The sequence below is a fragment of the Lutra lutra genome, chromosome 7 (genome assembly GCF_902655055.1).
Source record: "Lutra lutra chromosome 7, mLutLut1.2, whole genome shotgun sequence".
Classification (NCBI taxonomy): Eukaryota; Metazoa; Chordata; class Mammalia; order Carnivora; family Mustelidae; genus Lutra; species Lutra lutra.
In genome coordinates, this window is record NC_062284.1 from 100,292,505 (window position 1) to 100,314,095 (window position 21,591).

The window sequence follows — 21,591 nt, forward strand, 5'->3', positions numbered from 1 at the left end:
TCTGGATTCTCTTAATCATCCCTCCCCTCTTTTTTGTTTTTTGATCTAACAAAGGAATGTGTCTAACTTTTCTTCATTTAGAAAATTACCATTAGTTTTTGATGTATAGACTTCATGAAATTAAGGTAGCTCTTATTTACTCCAAGTTTCCTTAGGATTTATTTTTTAATTATTTTAGGTATTGAACTTATCAAATGCTCTTTCTACATCCATTGAAACAGTCATTGTCATTTTTCTCTTATTTCACCGAAGTAATGAGTTATATTAATAGATTTCTCAGATTTTAGAATGTCTTTGCATTCTTTTTTTTTTTTAAGATTTTATTTATTTATTTGACAGACAGAGATCACAAGTAGGCAGAGAGGCAGGCAGAGAGAGAGGAAGGGAAGCAGTCTCCCTGCTGAGCAGAGAGCCCGATGCGGGGCTCGATCTCAGGACTCTGGGATCATGACCTGAGCCGAAGGCAGAGGCTTTAACCCACTGAGCCACCCAGGTGCCCCTGTTTTTGCATTCTTGAAGAAGTTACTTGATCATAATATATTTTAATATGCTATTTGATTTAATTAACCAATAGTTTACTTATTTTATGTCTTTGTTAATAAGTGAAAATGGGCCTATAACTTTCTTTCCTTTTCCTTTCCTTGTTCAATATTGGAAAAAAGGTTAAACTAACCTCATGAAAAGAAAAAGAGCTGGGTATCTTTTTTTCCTATTTTCAGAAACAACTTGTATTAAACAAGTATTATCTATTCCCCCAAAAGCTTTGTAGAATTCAACTATAATACTGTCTCTGAGTCTGGAGCTTTTAGGGTGATTGGGGGAGATCTCTGATGAATACCAGTTTCATTGGTTTTGTGATTATTATTAGCCTCTTCAAGTTATCTTTTTGTGACAATATTAGTATTTTCTATTTTTACTAGAAATTCACTTTTATAGGTTTCAAATGTATTATTAGCATCTAGTTGTAAAAAATATTCTGTGTCATATGGACACAATTAGCTACAAAGAAGGCTGAGGAACATAGTTTTTATTCTGGGTAACCATTTGTTTAGCTAAAAATGGATCATTTTTCTTAACATAGGAAAAATTAAAAATGAATATTGGTAGCAAGTTATAGTTATTGTCATAGCTCCCATGATTAGCAACATGGTTCAGGCTGATGCCAGGGACTTAGTTTGTGTTTTCCTGGTAGGTTAAAGGGAGAAGGTTTAGAAGTAGGTTAAGAGATAGGTTTAAGAGCAGATGCCAGAGCCTATGGTGCTATAGATTGGAATTACCTTTCCTGTGTTTCTCTTCACAAGACAATTGGGTCCCTCAGGAAACCCCACTTAGTATTCTACCCCAAGGCTGTTCTATTTAAAGTTTTCTGCCTTGTTCTATTCCCCTGGGTCTCAAGGAATGGAAGGAGAGGAGAAACAGGAGTTGGAGGCCTGCCTATATCTAACCAGCTTTCTGTTCTTATTCCCCACATACCAGGCTACATTACTGTAATAACTGCCCATGAGAGTTTCACTCAAATTTTCCCTTACTTTATTCATTTTCTGGCAATTTACTATTCTATTCATTTACTTTTATTTACTTTATTCATTTATTATTTTATTCACTTTTTCTCAGATCCATATACTTTCCTCTTCCCTGAGGCCCCTGTCAGGTTTGGAGGATACCAGCAGCCTCAGCTAGTCTCCTACTTGTCAAGAATCAGAGATGCCTTATTTGTGTTAGAGTTTGGGCACTGGAGGCTCCACAGAAAGTCATTTATGTCCCTCTGTGGGGAGAGGGGCTGATGGGAGCGGGCACGATGACATCGGAGCTGTTTCTCTCCCAAAAGCAGATAAGAATTCAACCAGTGATTGAAGAGGGACATGTCAAAAGGACATGAGTGGAGATGCATGGTTTTTGAGAAGAGCCTGGAGCCAGGTGACTTCCTGAATAGACTGAGCCCCAATGTTGCAGGGTTAATGAGATCTTTCTAATGAGTTTGGGGACCTCCAGAACAGAGGAGTTTTGTGTCTCCTTTCCCAGATGTGGCCTGAGGAAACTGAGAGAAGGACCCTAGAGAAGCCCCAAGTCCAGCCTGACTCAAGGCAGTGAATTAGCAATGCTGAGGGCAATGTCTGGGTTAGCAGACCTGAGAGCAGTCCCACAGAGGCCCAGGCATGCCCAGGTGGCATGGAAAAGCCTCTGCAATTGTCATTTTCCCTGAAAAAGGACACAGAGGTAGGTTTCAGAAGGAAGAGGTTCATAGCTGGGACAAAGAAGCAGCAATGTGTGTGGGATTGCTCTATGCAAGCTGTAGTGGAGCTGAAGATATCAGCAAGGGAGCTGGGTGGACATAGCACATGGCTGAGCCCAAAGGGCAGAGGCCAGTGAGGGCAGAGGCAGGACCACCCCCAGGTGTCCCACCCCCCAGTGCCAGGACACCATGTCAGCCCCTGGAGTCTCAGGGCACCCCAGAGAGAAGGCAAGCAAAAGAGGGAGAGGGAAAATCCCAAATGAACAGAGCCAGTAGACAAAAGTTGTTTTGTTTTAAAACAGAAGGTAGTAAATCAAGATGAATTGACAAGTTTAAGTTTTCTACCATTAGCAAAGCCTGAATTGAGCCAAAGAGATATAAGGAAGAGCAGACCCACTTTCAGCATACCCAAACTGAAATAGTGAATTTCATCCTTGAGACAAACCTCACTTTGATTTTTCTGATTGGTTTAAGCATTTTTTTTAATCATTTAAACTTTCTCATTCTACCTGTTTTGTTGTTTATTGATCACTAAATTATTTCTTTTTAAGCTTTTCTGCCTTTTCTTCTATGTTTTCTATTTTGATTCATCTTTATTATGGAGTCATCTTTATTTTATCTTCCTTTTTTATTAAATGTTTATAAAAATATCATCTACTTATCTCTTTTGAGTTACATGTTTGCAATGAATAGCAAATACTATATAGCTAGATCTGTAAGGTAATGCCTTCAACCACCAATTCAACACTTTAAAAAAGGAAATGGTGTAACAATTATTAAAAAGGTAAGGAAGGTAAGCCTGGCAATTTAATATAGATCTGTATAATTTAACTTAATCTGTGTAACTGTGTAAGTGTATAACCTTGTAGCTTAACTCCATTAAATATGGAGTCTGTAAATGGTGGGTATTTATCCTTTCTGATGGCTGAATAATATTCCATTGTATATGTGTACCACATCTTCTTTATCTATTCATCTGTTGAAGGGCATCTCAGCTCCTTCCACAGTTTTGCTATTGTGGCCATTACTGCTATGAACCTTGGGTACATGTGCCCCTTCTTTTCACTACATCTGTATTTTGGGGGGTAAATACCCTGTAGTGCAATTGCTGGGTCATAGGGTAGCTTTATTTTTAACATCTTGGGGAACTTCCATACTGTTTTCCAGAGTGGCTGCTTGCATTCCCACCAACAGTGTAAAAGGGTTCCCTTTTCTCCACATCCTCGCCAACATTTGTTGTTTCCTGTTTTGTTAATTTTTGCCATTCTAATTGATGTAAGAGGGGATTATGCTAAGTGAAGTAAGTCAAGCAGAGAGTGGCAATTATCATATGATTTCACTCATATGTGGAAAATAAACAATAGCACGGAGGACAATAGGGGAAGGGAAGGAAATCTGAAGGGGGAGAAATCAGAGAGGGGAGGAACCATGAGTGACTAATGAACCCAGAAAACAAACAGAGGGTTTCATAAGGGAGGGGGTTCAGGGGAGGGAATAACAGGGTAATGGGTAATAAGGAGGGCACATGCTGATGAACACCAGGTGTTATATGTAACTAATGAATCTCTGAACACTACATCAAAAACTAAGATGTTAGTTAGGCTAACTGAACAACAACAAAAAAGATGGGAGTCTGGAAGCCCTGAAGGGGGAGCTCTCACACACTACCTTTTGCCATAAGAGAATACCTCACATTTCCCAACAGGAGGAAGCTTACAGTGACAGAAGGCAGCATGTAGAAAGAATCTCTCCTTGCCCAGCAACAGCTCAGCCAATGAGAATGCAGCAAAACATGCCCTGCCAGCTCTTTTGCCCTATAAGAACAAGCCCCTCTCTTCTATTCTCTAGATTTGTCTATAATTTGTCATAGTTTGCTTGTGGAAATTCCTTTGTTATTCCTGAGTAAGCTCATTTTGCTGGTAAAATAACTGGCTCTTCTGTTTTTTAAAGGTCAACATCACATGGCAACCACAAAGGTACTTGAACAAGATAAACCCCTATGAGAATAACAACCCCAGAACTGTGTGAGGTACTCACCTAAGCTCCTGTGCGCTCTCTTTCTCTGCTTCTGTGAGTCATCTCTTTCCATTTGGTTCAGTGAGTCTCCTTTCAGATCTGAGCTCCCTCCTTTAGGGCGACTTTTCGGCTGACTTTACTTACGATCTGTTTTTTTTTTTTTTTTTTTTTTTTAAGATTTTATTTATTTATTTGACAGAGAGGTCACAAGTAGATGGAGAGGCAGGCAGAGAGAGAGAGAGAGAGAGAGGGAAGCAGGCTCCCTGCTGAGCAGAGAGCCCGATGCGGGACTCGATCCCAGGACCCTGAGATCATGACCTGAGCCGAAGGCAGCGGCTTAACCCACTGAGCCACCCAGGCGCCCACGATCTGTTTTTTTGATGTTGTCATTTTTATGAAGGCATTGTCCTTCCTGGTGAATACTCTTCTGCTTCCTGAACCTCTGGTTTTTGAGTAATGGTGTCCCAATCTGTTAATATTTCTCAGGATCATCCTCCTTCTGGGACCCTTGCTGGTTTTACATTTAAAAACTACAGTTCCGGAATGCCTGGGGGGCTCAGTCGGTTAAGCAGCTGCATTCGGCTCAGGTCATGATCCCAGAGACCTGGGATGGAGTCCCACATCTGGCTCCTTGCTTGGGAGGGAGCCTGCTTCTCCCTCTGCCTCTGCCTTCCACTCTGCCTGCCTGTGCTCTCTCTGACAAATAAATAAAAATTAAAAAAAAATTACAGTTCCTTCTCATGCACATTTTTAACTAATTGGACCAATGTAACAATACATAATTTAGAACTCCAGTGACCATTATGGGGGATTTTTGATATCCTCAAACTTGTTTATCTTAGAACCAAGTTAGAAGGGCTTACTGTAAAATAAAACACACTGAGTGGGATGCCTATTTCAATTGGTATCTTGAGGCTTCCAAGAGTATTCAGGACTCTAAAATAACCTCTTTTCAAAGTACCATTTCTAAACTAATTAAGGCACACAAACAAAAGAAATTTAAGAAGGTTTTGAGGCCTTTTCTCCCTCTCCCATCTCCTTTGTCACTACCTCTACCTCTTTTATACCATCTAATTCCTCATTCCAATTCTCTCACTGAACTTCCCTTTTTCTTAGAACCTCTCCCCACTCCCTCCTCCTCCAAGTCCATTAGAACCTTCCCATTTAAAATTAAATCCTCTGAGGAGTCTCATGCTCAGACCCCAATTTCCTGTAACCCCTGGACTAAAGGCATACTATAAACCATCATCAAAGATTTTCCTAGAATTACTGAAAATCCTCATAAATTTACCAAGGCCTTAATATAGTCACCCAGATTTACTAACTGGGTTCCTTAATTTAGACCAGCTAGTTCACATGTTCATTGGTGAAGGCCAAGCCCTATAGTAGATGAAAGAGCTAACTGGGTTGATTCTGTTTTCAGAATCTCTACAACTGTGCAGGTAATTGCCTTGCTATATGATCAGGCTCAGCAATCACTAAACTACTTCACCTGGGGATCCCAGCACTGTTCCAAAACCTGTTGATTGAAATAAGATTCAGGCTTGTACTCAGAAATGCCGTGAACCTGTGCATAACTATAAGAATCAACTCCAAATTGTTTTCAGGGAAAATTCTAGCCTTCCTGTGGATGTTGAGTCCACTCGTGTAGCCTTGCTCTCTCTGTTCATTAACAGACTGAACTGAGATCTTTCCATTGTGCTGAAAATGCAAATCATCTTGCTGCATCCTAGAGAATTCAATTAAGAGGAAGGCCACTAAAATCCTTATTTTTCAGTTCCAATAAATGGAGGCCTCTAAACAAAACTAAACCCCTCCCGGTCTCTACTCCTATTGCAAAAATCCAGGATGTTGAAAGAAAGACTATTACACACTTAAGCACTCCGGGTGCCCTTAGCCCTCTAACCAGCCTTTCCAATGCCCTCCTATCTCCCAATCTGGGGACTCCGAGGAATCACACAGGCCTTCTTCCAATCCTTCCTCGTAACGGGCCTGGATAAATAACTCTCCAGATTGGGAATGAATTTCTCTGTCATTGACGCTGGAGCTACATGCGTGGTACTCAACTCCACCGTTGTTAAATAGTTCCTGCCTCAAAGTATTGAAATGCTTCAGATAGCGGGGTCTCTAACAAACTTCAGCAGGCTTCTATCTCTAAGCCCATTTTTCACCCCCCCCCCTTTTTTAGGCCCTTTGAAAGACACTCATCCTTTCCTCCTCAGTTCTTCTACCCTTGTTCATATATTGAGCTGTGATTTCTTAGAGAACTATCTTGCTGGAATTTCTCCCAAAAGGGAGAGAAAATTTTAGAATTTGATAGCAGCAAACAAATAGTCAACCAGGTGAATGAAATGACCCTTCAACATCTTTTATCTGGTCCTTCTCTTATGGCACTGGAGCTAATTTTATGGACACTAACAATTGTCCCTATTAGATCAGCTCATTATGGGCAAAATCTTCAACTATATTGGTAGAATCCACAGTGCACCTCCTATTAAGAGCCAAGTATATCCCTCAAAATCTCTCCCAGACTTAATCAATACCTTATAAACAAAGAAGCCCTTCAAGGCATCAAGCCCACAATAGAATATTATGAGGCCAAGGGCCTCCTCACCCTGCACTAATCCTTGTAATACTCCTATTTTTCCCATGAGGAAACCCAATGGCCACAGGTGGAGATTTATCCAGGATTTCTGAGCCATAAAAAATATTGTTATCCTTCATCACCCTGTTGTTCCAAATCTCCATACTTTGTTAGATTAGGTTCATATAGTGCCTTATTTAGCATCCCTGTGGATAAGGCTAACCAGTATCTCTTTGCCTTGACTAGGGAAGAGAAGCAATACACCTGACAGTAAAGCTTCAAAACCTTAAAGTCCTTTCTAAATCTTAAAAGCAGATTTAGATGATATAAAGTTACCTAGAGGCTGTGCTTTATGACAGTATATAGATGACTTCTCTGCTCCCCTTTCCAGGCCTCTGTAGGAAGACAGCATCCATTTGTTAAAATTTCTAGTTTTATGGGAACAATAAATTCTCCAAGGAGAAACTGTAGTTTGCTTAAACTCAGGTTTGATATTTGGAGCTCCTGCTTTGAGAACAAGGGCTATATTTAGGTCCCAATGGATTTCATGGTATCCTGAACTTTTCTAAACCTGAAACTAAGTGCCAATTATGAGGTTTTCTTGGGCTAGCAGACCACTATCAAAATTGGATTCCAAATTTCCCTCTTATGGCCCAACCCCTATATTTTTTATCAAAAACAAAAAACCTGACCCTATTATTTGGGAAGATCAGGGTGAACTTAACCTTGAAAACTCTAAAAGAAAGCTTAATTCCCCTGCCCTTAGACATATCAATGATCAACTTCCATTTTTTCTTTTTGTATTTGAAAGGGAAGGGAACCCCCCTTGGGTAACTCATCCAAAAACATGGAACCACCATCAGCTGATATGGTATTATAGCCAACAGCTAGACCCTATGGCACAAAGATACGCCCCCCTTGCTTCAGGGCTATTCCTGCCACCACCCTGTTAGTCAAGACCACTGGAGAGTTAGTCATGGGACCCCTTCTAACAATCTAGCACCTCATGCAGTAGAAGCACCCCCTGAAATTTCATCACACGCAACACATCTTAGCCAGTCCTCTTGCCTCCTATGAAATCCTCTTGCTAACCACTCCTCATTTAACTCTTTGTCACTGGAATAATCATAACCATGTCACCCTTCTTCCCTCTGCTATGGATGGTACTCCTCATGACTGACAGATCACCTCCTGGCCCCCTGTGATGATGTACAGGAAACTCCTTTGGATAATGCTGGCATTTTGTAATTTACTGATGGTTCTTATTTAAAAGGAGAAAATGGTAAATGCTGGGTATTCTATTGCAACTCCCTACAAAATTGTTGAGGCAAAATCTTTGCCCTTGGCTACCTTGGCTCAACAGGCTGGACTGTACACTCTTGCTTAGGCCTGCATTTCAGCAAAGGAAGAAATTACAAACATTAATACTGATAGAAGGTATGTCTTTGCTGTAGCTCATGACTTTGGAAGGACACGGTATTAGTGAGGCTTCCTCCTTTCCAGTGGGGACAAAAACAAACAAATAAAAACAAACAAACAAACAAACAAGCAAACAGAAAACCCAGCCTTTATGTCCAGGAATTATTAGATGCCATATCCTTGCCAGATGCTTTCTCCATTTTAAAGTACCTGGGCATTCCTGATATGATTGCCTGGAGCCTAAAGGTGGTTTCCATCTTGCTGATAATTCTTCAGAGAGCATGCTTTCAAAGGAATGAACAACTAAGCCTATGCCATTGTCCAAAAGATAATCTAGTGATAATCTAGAAGTGATAATCTAGAAAAACTGACCAGAGATGTCCAAATTGGCCCCCCAAAAGGAAAAACAATATGGGAAATTTTATAACTGTTGGTTCAATTAAAAGAAATTCTGGCTTGGGCCAAATAATCTAGTTCTGCCAGAGATTATCTAAAGTTCCTAAAACTACTGTATATACATTGAATCATGGTCTATTGATAAAATGATAAACTTCCTGACCCAATACAGATGGGGACATATTAACAAGCTTGCAAAAAGTGCCTACTTTGCTTTCTCCCCTGCCTGAAGTATAATTCAGGAAAACCTGTTCACACTGTTCCTAGACACTTTAAATTGCCCAATGGACTACTTGAGATTTGGCAAGTGGATTTTATTCAGCTACCCCCATTTCATGTATATAAATATGTCTTGGTAATTGTTTGTATGTTTTCTCATTGAACTGAAGCCTTCCCTTGTAGATAGCCACTGCTAGTTCTCTGGCTCAACTACTACTATGAAAGATCACCCTACCTGTGGAACCTTCCTCAAATCTCAGGTTTACCCTCTTTGGAACTCATAAACTCTTGCCCTTTGAGATAATCATAGGGTGTTCAATGTACATGGCTCCTAATTCTTCTAATCCACAGCTGGTAAAGGAGGAGAGGGTGTATAATTCAATATTGCAAAGGCCTAATAGTTTCTGTTGAGAATAACCATGCTTTAGTAGAAGAATCAGAAGCATGTTCCCCAAAGACAAAGACATTAAACACCACATCTGATAGCCTGGAGATTTCATCTGTTGAGGAAGAGCTCTCCAGAAAGACTCTTCAACCCCACTGAACAGGCCCCTACAGGTATGGTTAACCCACTCTTGTGCTATCAAACTCCAAGGAGTAGGCTCTTGGATCCATGTGTCACATCTAGAAAAAGCACTAAACCCTGACTTGACATACACACCAACTGACGACCTGAAAATAAAGATTTCCAGGAACTGAAGCAAACAACAGCAGGAGGGGACAGCTTTCCCAAGATGACTGGACTAGGCCTACATATCTTTTTCTCACTGTTGGTTCTTACCTTATTTCCTTTCTTTCTTTCTTGGTCCAACATATTGCAAAAGGGGAAAACCTTTCTGACAATTAGATCTGTCAACAGAAACTCCAATCTGTTCATAATGCCAGAGATCCTTTAGTCTTCCCAGTTTAAATACTGTGTTCCCCTGTATCCAAGAGAAATACAAATGAACTAACTCATTTAATTGTTGTAAGGCTTTTAGAAAGAACACCTTTAGCCTAGTATGGTTCCTTGAGGAATGTCTGCTTCTCATCTTATTCTGTATAATCATTATTAAGCTTTATGCCTGTTGCCTGTCAAACCTCAATAGAAATGTTAAGCCCACTAGGGTAACGTTAGCTCAGAGCTCTGAGATGATTTCCAATGCTTATCTCAGATGGGAAATGCCTGATAGTCCTCCCTCCTACCCAATGTTGCTTAAGTCCCTTATAATCTGTGCACTTTTCCCCGATGTGGGATATGACAACACGGAAAGGTCTTTCCTGGAACTCAGGATTGAAACCTCTAAATACAAAAAGCTACTCCCAATCAGCTAAGCTTTTGAGGAAAGATCTTGATCAAAAAAGGAAACAAGTTAAAATGGAAGTCTGGAAACCCTGAAGGAGGGGCTCTCAGGCACTACCACTTGCCATAAGAAAACCTCACTTTCCCTAACTCCCCATGTCCTCCATGCTATTTGTTATGCTCCACAAATAAGTGAAACCATATGATATTTGACTCTCTGCTTGACTTATTTCACTCAGCATAATCTCTTCCAGTCCTGTCCATGTTGCTACAAAAGTTGGGTATTCATCCTTTCTGATGGAGGCATAATACTCCATAGTGTATATGCACCACATCTTCCTTATCTATTCATCCGTTGAAGGGCATCTTGGTTCTTTCCACAGTTTGGCAACCGTGGCCATTGCTGCTATGAACATTGGGGTACAGATGGCCCTTCTTTTCACTACATCTGTATCTTTGGGGTAAATACCCAGTAGTGCAAGGGCAGGGTCATAGGGAAGTTCTATTTTTAATTTCTTGAGGAATCTCCACACTGTTCTCTCTCCAAAGAGGCTGCACCAACTTGCATTCCCACCAACAGTGTAAGAGGGTTCCCCTTTCTCCACATCCCCTCCAACACATGTTGTGGGAAATTGGAAGGGGAGGTGAACACATGTTGGGGGAAATTGGAAGGGGAGGTGAACAATGAGAGACTATGGACTCTGAAAAACAATCTGAAGGGCTTGAAGAGGTGGGGGGGAGCGTGGGAGGTTGGGGGAACCAGGTGGTGGGTATTAGAGAGGGCACGGATTACATGGAGCACTGGGTGTGGTACAAAAACAATGAATACTGTTATGCTGAAAATAAATTTAAAAAATGATTTTAAAAAATCTAGAAAAAAAAAAAAGAATACCTCACTTTCCCCAACAGGAAGCTTACTTTACAGACTGCAGCAGGAGGAAGGAAGAATTTCTCTTTGCCCAGCAACAGACCAATTAGAATGCAGCAAAACAGCCCCACCCAGCTTCCTCCTTTCCCCTGTAAAAGCAACCCCTTCTCTGTTCTCTGGACTTGCCTATGGTTTGCTATGGTTTGCTTGTCCCAAGCTGCAACTTCTCTGGTATTCTCAAATAAACTCATTCTATTAGTAAAATAACTGGCTCTCTTACTTTTTAAGATCAGCAGGCTTTTTTTTTTATTGCCAAACTTAAATATCCAATATAAAATTTAATCTTCAGAAGTAGCACTTGATGTGTGAAAGTTAATATATATATTGATACATAATATACTCTATAGAGAAGAACATTTGTTATGATTTAAAATTTATGTATTAGAGTTGTCTTTTATTTGCAAAATGCTGGATCAGTGAGGTCACAGTCAGCCGGTTAGTCATAATAAAGTGGTGAGTAACGACAGCTTTCCATTGCAAACACAGTTTACAATTTTAAATGAACAAACCCAGTTCTCTACAGCACATATTGTAGCAGATGGGTTATCATCTCTCAACTGTCCTTGAAACTATTAACACAAACTTTCAGTATTAAAGGAAGCTCTTTGCTGTCTTAGCAAATAGATCAAACTACAATTTATGACAAACAGGGTAATTATAGGTTTAACTCACACTCTATGGCGAATCATAATGTAAATATTCACTCCTATCTTCCTTATTGATCTAATAATCTATTTTAAGGCTAAGTGTTAATCCAGTGTTTTCAGTGCTTTCAACTTACACAAGTACTTAGATCTGGCTTCTAGAAGTTTCTGTTTCAAAACCAATTTGTCTTCTGATGTTAACTTTAATTTTGTTTGAAGATTTTATTTATTTATTTGAGAGAGAGAAAAGTGAGAAACAGAGCAGAGGGGCAGAAGGAGAGGGAGAAGAAGACTTTCCAGTGAACAGGGAGCCCGAGGCAGGGCTCAATCCCAGGACCATGGAATCATGACCTGAGCCAAAGGCAGATGTTTAATGTACTGAGCCACCCAGGTGCCCCTTTAATTTTTAATCAAACCTGAATAAAAAACATTGAGGGGGAGCTCCTGGGTGGCTCAGTCTGTTAAGCATCCAACTCCTGGTTTTGGTTCAGGTCATGATCTCCGGGTCGTGAGATAGGGCCCTGCGGGGGGGTTCCACACTCATTGCAGAGTCTTTTTGACATTCTTTCCCTTTCCCTCTGCCTCTACCTCTGCTCATACCTCTCTCTCTCTAAAATAAATAAACAAAATCTTTATTAAAAAATTAAGATGGATAATAATTTGTTTCTGTATATACAATCTTAAAACAGTTTACCAGCACAATGTTGGTTTCATTAATAATGTTTCAAAATCAAAGGGTAGATCACTCAAGATTGTGTTTATTTTACCCTGTCCTTGTTATAATGCAGGCGTATGGTTATGGTTAAGAGTAGTCAAATATTAATACTGTAATTCTATGTGTCCTGAGCAGCCAAAAATTTGGATGTAGGCAAAAGGAGATAAAATGAAGAGATTAAGTAAAAAACCCAGAGGCCTGAATTTGATTTGCAAGAATCATTAGGACCACCTGAGGTATTTTATCTTGATATATTTGGGATGTCCCAAGCCATCCCAATTTAGGGCAATTTTAAGACAAAATTTCAGAAATATGAATGTTAACAAATTTACAAAGCATATCATTTAAAGGTTTAATTACATGTGTTTTATACATATTTAGTTTTGCAAATTTTGGATAATCAATTTGCCACCTTTAATGAGGGAGACTCTTTTTTTTTTTAAGATTTTATTTATTTATTTGACAGAGAGATCACAAGTAGGCAGAGAGGCAGGCAGAGAGAGAGGGGGAAGCAGGCTCCCCCTGAACAGGGAGCCCGATGCTGGGCTCAGTTCCAGGACCCTGAGACCATGACCTGAGCTGAAGGCAGAGGCTTAACCCATTGAGCCACCCAGGTGCCTTGTAAAGTTCCGTCTTGACTGCATATTGGTTACAAGGATATTTAACTTCTGGTAATTCATTAAATCATGAGTTAGTTTTGTGTGGTTTTATGTATGGTTTAAATAAAAATAATATAATGAATAGTAAAAGAATTTAAGAATTCAATTTTAAAAAGAAAGGAATACCCATTGTTAAGCATCGTCTTATAGGTTGTATTCTCACAGGTTTCTAAATTTACTCTCTTTTTATCTTTGGGTTTTTCTCTTACTTAAAAAAAATTTACATTTTAATTTACATACAGTCAAATTCATTCATTTCAGTTTAGAGTTCTGTGAGTTGACAAATGCTGAGTGTTATATAACCATGCCCAGATACCAGATTGAGAACACTTCTATTCCTCCCCCAAATTCTCTGGTATTGCACTTCATTGTAATCCTCCCTCCCTCGGTCCCTGGCAGCCACTGATCTTTTGAATCCTGTAATTTTGCCCTTTCTAGAATGTAAGATAAATGGAATTATGTACTGGATAACTCTGAGAATCTGGCTTTCTTCATTAGCACAATGCATTTGAGATTCACTGCTGTTGTTGCATGTATCGATAATCATTTCTCCTTATCTCCTAGTAGTAGTTTACTCCCCTCTTACTGCTGAGTAGAATGTTTATCCGTTCACTGGTTGAAAGATTTGGCTTGTTTTCATCTTTGGGCAATTATTAACAAATCTCCTCTAAATATTTACATACTCACTTTCATGTGCACGTATGTTTTCATTCCTACTGAGTAAATTTTAGGGTCTTTTTTTTTTTTTTTTAATGTTATTCCTAAATTTCTGTCCTTCAGTTTACCAAGTGAAATGAAAGCTCAGACATAAAGGGGAGAGCTGTGAGGATAATTCAGGCCCTGCAGAAGAGAAAGTTGGTTCATTTTCCCTTTTACTCTGTCCTGTGTCCCCCTGTCCCCATAATTGACCTCTGATTTCTTTTAGGATTAAACCCTCTGTCTCTTTTAGCGGTGGAAAATTATAAGACACACAATTTAAAATTCAGCCTTGGTTAGGAGCCACAGCTGAAGCCAGAGGATATAAATCTCAATTAAGGATTTATTGACAAACTTTAAGAAAGTAGACCCTGTGGACAGCTGCTTTGAGGAGACAAGACTGAGCCAGTCCTTTGTCTTATTAAATAAGAGTAAAAACTGGAGCATATTTAGAAGAATTTTACCTCGAAAACATTATGAATATAAATATTAAACCACATTAGGGTCATGACCCCATCTTGTGAGATATATACATATTCTATATGTTGTTTTCATATTTTCTCTCTCCAGTTAAGATTACAAGAGTTCCCTATAAGTCCTGACTTTTAGGTAATTAGTGTTGTCTTACATAACCCTAATCTTGTGGCTAAGCTATATTCAGCATTTTGTTACAGAAACATTAAATTTATTCATTACATGTTTGTTATTGGAAATTAAATTTGTTAAGATATTGTTTTGTAGCATATTAAATTTAAATGAGCTGATATAAGAAAGTGACCTAGATAGGTAGTGACTCAGATAAGAGAGAAGTTAATCTCTCTCTCAGGTAATAATCCAGAGGTAAGCAGACACTCCAGGCAAACACGAGTCTCTATTCTACCAGGTCACTCTGGGAGCCACGCTCCTCTCCTGTTGTTCATAATCACATAAAACAAGTCAGCAGACTTTCTGTAAAGAGCCAAATAATAAATATTTTAGGCTTTGTGGGCCATACATGATCTGTCATAACTTCTCAAGGTGGCCACTGTAGCACGAAAGCTGTCACAGATAAAAGATTAGTGAATGGGTGTGGCTTTATTCCAATAAAACTTTATTTACAAAAACAAGTGGCAGGCTAGATTTGGCTCATGGATCATGGAATGCTAACTCCTGCCCTCACATGTGGTCTTCATGGTTGAAGCTCCATTCATGTTCTGGTTTGTGGGAAGGGATAAGGGGGCAGTAGAAGGCAAGACATTACCCGGAAATGGATGCATCATTTCTGTTCACACTCCACTGACCAAAACTTAATCCTCCATCCACCAACTTCCAATAAGAGCTGGAAATGCTCTAGCTGAGTGATCACATACCTAGATAAAACATAGGAGTTTGATAACCAAAAGAAAGGGGAGAGGGAAATTAGGGAAAAATTTTAGTTTGAGAATGAAATTCCTTTTCCCTCTGAATGCTGAAGGGATTGCCCCACTTTCACCCAATTCCCATGCTGAAGCCGAAAAGTCAAAAGCTACTTTAAACAAGCCTTAGCTTTCAGCCTCTAAATTTCATAACAATATGCTCTGGGGTGACCTTTTTCCAACCATTTTGCTGGGGATTAGTAGGCACTTTACATTTGAAACTTGTATCCTTCAGTTCTGGAAAATTGTCTTGAATTCTTTCTTTGACAGTTTCTTCTCTTCCATTTTCTCTGTTCTCTCTTGCTCTAGTATCAATTAGACTAATGTCAGATTTCCTGACTCGTTCTGTAATTTTCTTTTCTTTTCTTTCCTATTGTCTATCACTTAGTTCCTTTGCTCCACTTTTAAAGTTGATGATGTCCTTAACTTCAACCTTTTGACTTTTTATTTGCTATCTTATTTTTAATTTCCTAAAAGTTTTTTTTTTTTGTTATTTCTGAATGTTTCCTTTTTAGATCAATCTCAGTTATTTTATTATGGATAGCATATCTTCCTTCAAGTGTTCTGCTGCTGTGTTGTCTCTACTTCTTCTGAACTGTTTCTCCTTGATTATTTTATTTTCTGCCTTCAATGTTGCAGGATTTCCTTAATAGCTGGACATCCCACAGATGTCCATTTATAGTTAAGAATGAGGCAATTAGGGACGCCTGGGTGGCTCAGTTGGTTAAGCCGCTGCCTTCGGCTCAGGTCATGATCCCAGAGTCCTGGGATCGAGTCCCACATCGGGCTCCTTGTTCTGTGGGGAGCCTGCTTCTCCCTCTGCCTCTGCCTGCCGCTCTGTCTGCCTGTGCTCGCTCTCTCTCTCTCTCTGACAAATAAATAAATAAAATCTTTAAAAAAAAAAAAGAATGAGGCAATTAATCCAGCAATTGCACTACTGGGTATTTATCCTAATGATACAAATGTAGTGATCTGAAGGGGCACGTGCACCCAAATGTTTATAGCAGCAATGTCCACAATAGCCAAACTATGGAAAGAACCTAGATGTCCATCAACAGATGAATGGATAAAGAAGATGTGGTATATATATACAATGGAATACTATGCAGCTATCAAAAGAAATGAAATCTTGCCATTTGTGACGACGTGGATGGACTAGAGGGTATTATGCTTAGCAAAATAAGTCAATTGGAGAAAGACAACTATCATATGATCTCCCTGATATGAGGAAGTTAAGAAACAACATGGGGGGCTTAGAGGGTAGGAAAAGAATAAATGAAACAAGATGGGATCGGGAGGGAGACAAACCATAAGAGACTCTTAATCTCACAAAACAAACTGAGGGTGGCCGGGGGGAGGGTGGTAGGGAGAGGGTGGTGGGTTTATGGACATTGGTGGGGTGGTGTGTGCTATGGTGAGTGCTGTGAAGTATGTAAACCTGGAAATTCACAGACCTGTACCCCTGGAGCTAATAATACATTATATGTTTATAAAAAAATAATAAATAAATAAATAAACAAAAAAAAAGAATGAGGCAATTAAAAAAAGAATGATTGTGAAAAAGAAGAAAGGAAGGAAAGAAGAAAGGAAAAAGGAAAGAAAGAAAGAGAGAGAGGGAGGGAGGAAGGAAGAAAGAAAGAGGAAAAAAATCTGGCATGGGCTAGACTTGTTCCCAGGGAGAGGCTGCTTCCCTGAGGTGTGACTAGGGGAATGCTGCTGAGATTACCAGGTGTCAAATTTGTAAGTCTTTTCTCTTGCGTCTGTGCAAGAGTGAGATTTTGTGTTGTGTTTTAGAAATAAATATTCTATAAACTCCATTTTATTTTTCACTTTCACAACTACAAGGAGGAATTATCTAGGGAATTTACATAACTTCTATTACTGGTAAAGTTAACTATAATAAGGCAAGTCTGGTGATGATTAGTGATTTCATTATAAGAAAACAGGTCAGGAAATTCAATTTCCCATGATGAATAAAGCTTATAACTTAAGTGAACAAACACAATTCTATCTGGCAAATAGAATTTTCTACAGTGTACATAGTATATACATTTACAGCTTCTGTATTTAGAAGTTAAATATAAAGGATACTTTCTGCCCTTAGTAAGCAAATATGTAACAGGAAGTATAATTATATTTGAAAGACCCAAGCTTGTGTAAACTAAAAAACAAACTTAGAGAGAACTTTGCTCCTTTTGTTAAAAATTTTTGTTTGTCTTCCTGATAGAATCAAATACAAGAATCCCTTAATTATGCATATCTCATTAACATGAGGCAAATAACTCTGACTCTAAAATACTTGTTTCAACCAAGTTCTTCTTACTCCATGTTTCCCATTACATATATTTACAACTTGGAATCTATTCTTTTCTTTTAACTTAAGAAGAACAAAATTAAAGTATTTTTAAGTTAACATATTTTCACAAGCCAGTCATTTTCTCCAGAAAGCCTTCCAATCTCTTATCTGGTAGGGGAAAAGGGAAATGGAGAAGAAGAGACAGAGGTAATAAATCCAACAGCCAATTATTGCATGGCCAGGAGGAGAAAGAGAACAGGAAGAGATGTCACCATACCATGACATCCTCCACTTAATCCCTCTGATTTCAGTTAGGTACCTCACTCTCCCCTTTAAACTTATTCAGTGTCATCCTAGTGGAGTTTGGAGACAGAGTAGAAATAAGTCTGTGCTCAGTCTAACATATTTAATTGGTAACACTGATAGATTTCTTTGGAAATAGGAAGTACCTCATTATTCATGGAAATAAAAAACATATTTCTTACTTAACTGTTCCTGCTGTCAAAAAAAAAAACCCACAAAGTGCCACAATTATACAGTGCTATGTTTACTCTCTATGAAAGACTGTTAGTACTATCTCAGTATCTATTTTCCCCTTTTCTATAAGAATTCAAGTTTTTTTCAGTTTTCTAGAGACATAATTGATATACACCACTGTATGAGTTTAAGGTATACAACATATATATAAATTGTTATACATAAACTGTGAAATGAGTACCACAGTAAGTTTCATATATTCATATATTACCTCATGTAGTTACCAAAAAAAAAAAAGAATTGTTCTTGTGTTGAGAACCTTTACGATCTACTCTATTGACAACTTTCAACTTTACCATATAGCAGTGTTAATTATATGCATCACATTGAACACCACAGCTCCTGTACTTATTTATTTTTAACTGTAGGTTTCTACAGGAACTCTAATTTTAATTGGGTGTCCTGCCATCTAGCTAAAAGATGGCATTTCCTGACCTCCTTTTATAGTTACATTTAGCCATGTGAATAAGTTCTGACCAGTGAAAATAAAAAGAAGTGATGTATGAAACTTCTGGGATGTCTCCTTAAAAGTGAGGAAAGCTTTGTCCCTCTTCTCTTTCTTCATCCTGCTTTCCCATAATCAGATTAGAAAAAAAAATTAAAAAAAAAATAATCAGATTAGATGCTGGACCGCCAGCAGCCATCTTGGACAAGAGCCACATCCTGAGATTGGAGGAACAGACATCTTGAAGGAAGCTAAGTCCATGGCATCTTCCTGACAAATGAAATCCCCATGACTTGTCTAAAACCCTTGCTTTATCTTTTCCAAATATCCAGGCTGCCTCTTACAAAGGTTTAATTCCCCTCCTCAGTGCTAGCTTGTTGTTTTTCCTGACTGATTCTCCCTGTCTCTCTGCAAACAACTTGGTCTAGTAATTTTAGATCCCAAGTACAGCTCAGTCACATTGTGTTCAAATCAGATGATTTGGATGCATCAGAGCTGTCAAACACAGACTCCAGACCCGTCAATCCCTAAGCTCACCTACTGGGATTTTCCTTAGCCAGTACTCACTAGACTGTGTTTTTAGTGATTCAGATTCTTCTCCTGAAGTGCAGGAAACACTCAAAGTTACCTGCTCACACCTATTCTTTATTCACTCTTGATAACAGGATCTCAATTTTCTTTGAGAGTTGTATTAGTTTCCTATTACCACTTAACAAATAGCCACAAATTCAGAGCCTTAAAACAACATAAAAGTATTCTCTTGTAATTCTGGAGGCCAGAAGTCTAAAATGGAGGTTCTAGGGAGAAGTCCATTTCCCTGCTTTCTCCAGTTACTAGAATTCATCTGCATTCCTTGGTTTGTGGCCCTGCTTCATTCCAACCTCTGCATCCATTATTTCCTTCTCTTTGACCTTCTTGCTTCCCTCTCATAAAGACTCTTGTGATTACATTGGGGCCACCTGATAATCAAGGAAAATCTCCCCATCTTAGGAACTTTAACATAATCACATTTCCAAAGTTCCCTTTTCCACGCAAGATAACATGGTCACAGGCTCCAGGGACATTACTATTTTGCCTATCACAGGAGGCAATGACTCCAGTCCCAAAGAATGAATCCTAATTAGTCTAACCCAGCTATGGCAATTCTTTTTGTTTACTTTTACAGTAATGGGTCTGTGAGGGGAATAAGTGGCCCACTCTGTCCAGTGAGATGTAAGAAGTCTGGGTTGTCTGACAAGATCTTCCACCCGGTCTCAATCACACAATATACTGGATGGTAAGTTAAACAGGATAAGCCCTATGAAGTACTTAGAAGAGAGCTTTTTAGTAAGGGCTCAACAAATTGTAGCTATTATATCATATATTCTCTGTGCTTGATGGCTGGCATTTTATTTTGGCAGATTAAATCCCATGATTAGTAATAGTGTCACCAAAGCCCCACCTTGAGACAAAAGTAACTGAGAAAATGCCTTCTATATACCCCAATCCTCTCTTGGTGAATTAATAATCACATCCAACACTGTATAAATTAATCTCTAAGAAAACTCTGGGGAAGTTTCACTTATTTTCCAATTAAAAGCCCATGCTAGAAATTAGTAATAGATAGTTTGTTCAATATAAATTTAAAGATGGGTATTTTCAATAATGTTGAAGCCAGGCCTCTCCCTCTAATTCTGATCCTAAAACAGATATGAGCAAGTACCTGTTAATACCCTACACTAAGGCGGAACAAGAAAACCCTTGGATCCATAAAATGCTACATTATCTGGTGATCTAATGTTCTTCTAAAAATACCTCTTGAGAGAGTCTTTCCTAATCTTTCATATCTACATATTGTAGATAGACTAAAATCAGGCCTGTCTGTTCCTCCTTAGGCAAATATGGGCCTTGTCCTTGTAATTCCTGGTGGAATAAAGACTGCTAAGAAGAATTCATCATCTCATAATAAAACTTGGCAAGAATACATGTAAGATAACACCCAGGGGAATGGCTGCTCCGTGCCATACACAGAGGTCTAATTGGGTTCAAGCTTCACAGAACATAGTACTCTTGGGACAATTGTTTGAACAACAGTTCCATGAACAGTGACCAAGAAAAGATGTATGGGCCCATTTTAGAGAGCTACACCTAGCCAATTATGCTGAAATACTGCATAGGTCTCATGACAGCATCCCCCTTGCCTAGGATGGTGCCTGGCTCATGACCGAGAATAATATTTTTTGAATGATTTTTTTCTTTGCTTTTTTATTTTTTATTATTATGTTCAGTTAGCCAACGTATCATTAGTTTTTGATGTAGTGTTCAATGATTCATTAGTTGTGTGTAACACCCAGTGCTCATCACAACACATGTCCTCCTTAATATCTATCACCCAGTTACCCCATTCTCCCACCCCCTCCCTTCTGTAACCCTCAGTTTGTTTCCCGGAGTCCAGAGTCTCCCTCTCTGATTTTTTCTCAATCAGTTTTCCCTCCCTACCCCTGTGGTCCTCTGCACTATTCCTTATGTTCCACATATGAGTGAAACCATTTAAATCCTAGAGAAGAAGATAAGCAGTAACCTCTTCGACATCAGGCACAGCAACTTCTTTCAAGATATGTCTCTGAAGACATGGGAAACAAAAGCAAAAATGAACTTTTGGGACTTCATCAAAATAAAAATCTTCTGTATAGCAAAAGAAACAATCAACAAAACTATGAGACAACCCACAGAATGGGAGAAGATATTTACAAATGATATTACAGATAAAGGGCTGGTATTCAAGCTCTATAAAGAAATTCTCAAACTCAACACCCAAAAAACAAATAATCAAGTTAAAAAAAAATGGGCAGAAAACATGAACAGACACTTCTCAAAAAAAAAAAAAAAGCATTCAATGGCTAATAGACACATGAAAAAATGTTCAATATCACTAGCCATCAGAGAAATTCAAATCAGAACCACAATGAGATACCACCTTACACCAGTTAGAATGGCAAAAAATAACAAGACAGGAAACAACAAATGTTGACAAAGATGTGGAGAAAGGGGAATCCTCCTACACTGTTGGTGGGAATGCAAGCTGGTGCAGCCACTCTGGAAAGCAGTGTGGAGATTCCTCAAAAAGGTGAAAATAGAGCTACCCTACA